Raw genomic sequence first — 5,598 nt, 5'->3', positions numbered from 1 at the left:
TTGTCTTATTCTTTGTCTTCATCGTCAGCTTCATTATAGCCTTCTAATCTTCCTCTATTGTAGCAACATCTGCGTTGTCGCTCCTCCTTGTCATGTTCATTGATGATCCTCTTCATCACCTTCCACCTTGACTCGTTCATGCAGCTGTCATGTTCGCTCTATTGCCTCTTATACTTTTTTGTGACCTCAAAATAACTTCAGAGAAAGCAATCGATGAAAGTTTCATTGTTAATATTGGCACCAAGCTTTGAAAAAAAAAAAGCACTCTTAATATTGTCTCTGGTTGACATCAGCGCTTATGTTGCTGAGCTGCTGTCAGAATCTCACCAAAAAGAGAAACTGTATTAGCATCACATAAATCAAGCGACTGCTCTAACACACATAGCACTTTGTAGCAAATGTTTCAATCACAAATTTGCAAAATCCTGGAACCTTTTCCTCCTCTTTATGGATTCCACACCAATCTTTGATAAGAGAGACAAAAAACCAAACGTAAAACTTTCTTACAAGAACAGCTTTGTGCCCACATGGTGCAACCAAAAAAGACTTGATAATGTCATTTAAAATGGGGCTCCCTTTGGGTGATAGGAGGACTGGTGAGAGAGGTCATTCACAACAATAGCTTGTATAAATGTAAAGTAGATATGTTGAAGTTCTTGTAATACGTGCACTTTCTCAATATGGGCCTGAGGACCCTTTGGAAAGATTTCTTTAGGTAATATATAGTAAATTTGTCCAACAATGAAAGGCAAAAGCTCCTGTACAAGGTCCATGATGTTGACTTTGAACTTGCTCATGAGTTTATTAATAAGAACTAGGACATCCACCATCTCCCATGGCTCACTCTCAATCAGGAGCTGCTGAAAAGCAACTGTAAAAAATGGAAACACCACACTACCAAGTGTTTCAACCATTTGCTGAAGAAAAGATATATCCTTGCTTCTTAAGACCTTGTTCTTTGGGAACACCTTCAATACTAGAAGAAGAACATCCAATGCCTGCTTGAATAAAAGACCGATTCTTGGATGAGTAGCAGTGGCAAGTTGTTCACCAAACCCCTTGTTCAAAGTTTTGATTGCTACAATAACTTGCTATAGAGCTGCTACAGTACGAGGATGTTCAACAGAGGGATCCTCCCCCCCAGTGTAGGGTTGACTAGCAGTGAATCCACTTGGCTACACTGTGGCACCAAAAGAGCTAACAAGAACTCTATTTGGCTATCCTCTGGCAAAGGGATCCTCCCCCCCAGTCTAGGGTTGACTAGCAGTGAATCCACTTGGCTACACTGTGGCACCATAAGAGCTGACAAGAACTCTGTTTGGTTATCCTCTGGCAGATCCTTCATTTCCAAGGAGTAAACCAATTGCCTCAAATGCATGAATTCCATCTTCCAAGCTCGTTGTTTGTGTTCTTCTAGAAGGTATTTCCCTAGTGGTGAAGCCAATCAAAATATCTTGCAAGCTCTTTGAGGACCAAAGTTATTAGTCAATGAGTTCAGCCTCTCTAAAGCATTGTCCCATGAGGAAAGTCCAAAACCAAGCTAGTCTTTTCCTTGGATCCTTGAGCCTTCAAAGCAATTACTTGTTTTTCCATGCAATGTGCCCTTTCAAGAATATGTTTTGAAAAAGAACTTTGTGCCCAATTACTCATGCAGTTTGCAAACTAGAATCCATGCTATGCAATCAATCGAGTGATGCTTACGAAAGAATTATGAATGCATTGAAGAAATTGTCCCTAGCTTAACTACAGGTGCTCGTGCGTCATGAAAACACAAAAGATACACACAATGGAAAATTAAATTCCTTTGGGTTGAACCAACTATTTTAAAGAGCTAAAAGAAAATTCATAGATGGAACAGGTGTTTGATTTGGGATTACAGCCCTTGTTTTGTATCCCTTGTTAAAGCAAGCAATCAAGGGACGTGTACGAGTTGGGATTAAGATTCCTTTTCAAGGAGCCCAAGGAACTTTTGTGTTTTGGCCTTACTCAAGATTTTGGATTAGGGACATTATTCAGAGAAGTAATGTCTCGCAACCTTGTAAGACTAGCTAATTTTACCCAATTTTGGAGACTATAGGATGAAGATCCTGATGCACATATGTAAAGGTTTGAGGTGACTTGTGTAGCCAACGAGATAGTGGATGGTGATCAAAAGCTTTATATCTTTCTAGTGACGTTAAAAGATGAATCTACAAGGTGGTAATGGAATATCTCACCAATACTTTAAGTGGGGTGCATAAGAATGTGTCATATATGGTCGTTCCTTTAAATCCACCTACAACTGCAAACTCAAATTCGCCAAATGTACCTTTGAATCCATACACTTAAATTCTAGCTTATATGATGGATACATGCATGCCATCTGTGCCCCCCAGAAGCTAAAGTAGCAAACATTATTGCAAAGTCCCTAGGAAAATTAAAAGATGAAATAATGGGTGTGGTCCAAGCATCATGAAAGGAAAATTTATTCAATAATGACACAAGCCTCTAAGGCACAATAGCCATGTCAAGCAACTCAAATTTGAACCCACCAAGATCGAATTCTGGTGTGGTAAGTTTCATGGGTATGGCCATGTAGCTATTAAATGCCCAAATCACTCAAGATTAATACTTGAACATCCTCCATTTTGTACCTTTTGTCTTAAAAAAAGGAATGTGGATGCAAATTGATGGCATAAAATAGCCAAGAACAACAATAGGCTTGTGCAATGGAAAGACATTACAATTACATGGATCATAATAACACTAATTTTTATGAGATTGGGCTACCCAACTAACCTTTTAGGCCGTGTGGATTGCCTACCCAAGGCAAACCACCAATGCCTCAAGACAATTATAATAGTGGTGTGAATCAAGAGAGAAATCTTCTTTTAGGAGAAATAGCTGTAATTTTTGCAATACAATGGGGCATAATGGACAACAAAGTCCTAGAGGAACAATAATTTATTATTGATTCCAAGAGAAAGGTCATATAGCAACGTATTTCCCAAATGCCTACAAAAATCAAGACTATACCCCTCTTTGCAGAAGATATGGTGACGAGGGGCATTATGAAGAGAACTACTCCAAGTGAGAGGATAACAAGACTAATGGAAAAGGAAAATAAACTTTGAACAATCCTTTGATATCTGTTGCAAATCTACTTGAATTAGAAATGAAAGGGCAAGAGAGTAGCACTGAGTTGAAATTCCTATCTCATATCAAGGCTAACCCCATGATTGATGTCATTACTAGAGCACAAAGGCAGCAACAAAGGGAGCAAGGTTTGTAGAAAGAGAATCCGAAATCAAAAGGAGTTGTAAAGGATAGATCTAAGAATGTAGATCCTAATATAGAGCTATGTGAATCAAACTCTCCTCAACACTCTTCTGATCATCTGTTATTACCTATATCCCTACCAAATCCTAAAATTCAGGTGGGGTAGCTCCTTTTCTTGAAAGACTAGTACCTCCAATGGAGGGAAGAAAAGAGCAAACAAAATAGGTGACCAAGGCCTATGATCTTTAGAAAACACTAGAGGAAGTACATTTAACAATTAATCTCAGGAAACTACTTGAAATAGCACCTACACACCAAAGGTAGCTTTATCATAAGCTAGTTTAACACAGAAGGAAAAGGATTAAGACTCATGCTTCTAGGATAAGTGCAAATGTATCCAAAAGAAAGATAACTAATATTAACCCTTGGAATGACACAAGGTGAAAAGAAGGTTTAAGGAGCATAAAAAGATAGCACAATGGAAAAAAGAACCAAAAAGCATGATAATAATTTTAAAATCAAGAACGGGACACAAAGAGATAAATAACATTTTAGCCCTTTGTAAAAGAGCACTAGGCTCCCTCTTCTCCAAGTTGTAAATGAAAATTTACATGTAAAGGAGTCATGAGAATATGAAAGAATAGGAAAAGAGTGGAAAAGAGGACCAAGGCCAATGAATGGTCATGGAAATGGTGTCGGAGGGGTTTTTGTCGAAAGGTCTTATCCATCAAGGATCAAAGATAGAATGAAGTAGAGGTAGAAGATGGAAGAGAAGAAAAAGAATAGACAAGAGGTAAACATGATAAAGACAAAGCACAATGAATTGAATCAATATGTATTGATAGAACCAAAAATCCCTTGTCTGGAACTACTCAAAAGCAATCTCCAAGCATTAGATCTCGTGGAGCTCCCTCGTAGACAAAAAAACGTGCATTAAAAAAACAGCTTCCTCTCCATTGCTCATCAGAACCCAGATCTAATGGCTTTGTTAGCTCCAAAAGGGGGGTAAAACCTCAGGACACCTAATCCAAAATCTCCTAGTTCTCTCCTTCTTCTTCTTCTAGTTCAAAGTGTTGTTTTCTACCTATCAATTGCGATCGCAAACGTGCGTGACTTTGCCCATCTTTCTTTTTTATGAAAAATCCCAAAACTAGCTAAAAAAGCAACTTGATTTTTACATGCCATCCTAATCTAAAATATTTTCTAACTTTTTAGAATTTTTACAATAAATAATATAAAAAATAGACTAAAATTATCAAAAAATCTAGTATTTTTGGACCATCTATGCCATGGACACTAGCACTAATGACTCAAATCACATTGATTCTCAACATCAATAAGAAAGTCGGATGATGATGCATTCCAGAGTTTTTCACATTGTGCCCGCATAGTGGCACGACAATGGGTTGGATCCCCACGGGGAGAAGGGCGTGCATAAAAACCAAAAAGTTAATGGATAAGCTCATTCTTGGTATGTGTGCAAACTAGCTCTCTTCTTATTCTTGTTCTTGCTTCTTGCTTATGCATGAGAGAGGGAGAGAGGGAGTGTGAGAGAGGGAGAGTGTGAGTGTGTGAGAGCAAGGGACCATGGAGAAGCTATTCTTCTCCTCTTCTCCTCTTCTCCTTCTTCTCCATTCTTTTCTCGCATGTGCAGCTATGGAGGTTGAAGCTTGGAGCATGGAGACGGATCTTGCTTGAGCTAGAACCTTGAATCATGGAGCCATCGAAGGATTCAAGGAAGAGGAGTATAACAATCCGATTCAACGGTAAGCTCACTATATCCTTATGTGAGAGTGTGCATGGCTATGTGAGAGATAGCCATTGCCACACTCGCTTGAAACACTTGACTTGATAAGCAATCCGTAGGATCTCGATGGTTTTGCTAGTGATAATGATGATATTTTGGTTCCATTTTCGAGACAAACAAATTCAAGCTTGAGTGCTTGCACACTCCAAATCAAGCAATGGAGTCGGAGTTCATCTCCGAAACATTGCTTGGTGTGGGTAGGAAGCGAGGGAGTTGAAAGGTATTTTATCTCCTTTGCCAGATAGTTTAAATAACATATTAGAGACATGTGGTTTTTAGGCATAGGAAGACTTAAGAACATTAGTTAGATTAGTGGTATGGTGTTTTTCATTAGTGGGATGCATTAAGGTTGATGAAATAAGGAAAAAGGACGAAAATATAAGTTTTTGTAACAACCTAGAAGTAGGGAAAGAAAAGAAAAGAAATTTTGTGTACCTTAGAAGGAAAACAAAGAATAAGGGAATAAAGAGAGGCATTAAAAGAAGAGAAAGGGGTGAAGAGCTCATTTCAGCTTGTGAGATATTGAGAGAGAG

At 38.5% G+C, this 5,598-nt stretch overlaps 1 pseudogene; it reads right to left on the bottom strand.

Moving 5' to 3' along the window:
- Positions 1 to 289: 289 nt before the first annotated feature.
- LOC148026624 (exportin-T pseudogene) lies at positions 290 to 1,593 on the bottom strand (annotated as a pseudogene).
- Positions 1,594 to 5,598: the final 4,005 nt, after the last annotated feature.

This window comes from Lygodium microphyllum, chromosome 13 (genome assembly GCF_053477565.2).
Source record: "Lygodium microphyllum isolate KBCC chromosome 13, Lygodium_microphyllum_v1.1.10, whole genome shotgun sequence".
NCBI classification, from domain to species: domain Eukaryota; kingdom Viridiplantae; phylum Streptophyta; class Polypodiopsida; order Schizaeales; family Lygodiaceae; genus Lygodium; species Lygodium microphyllum.
This window is presented reverse-complemented; position numbering and strand designations above follow the sequence as displayed.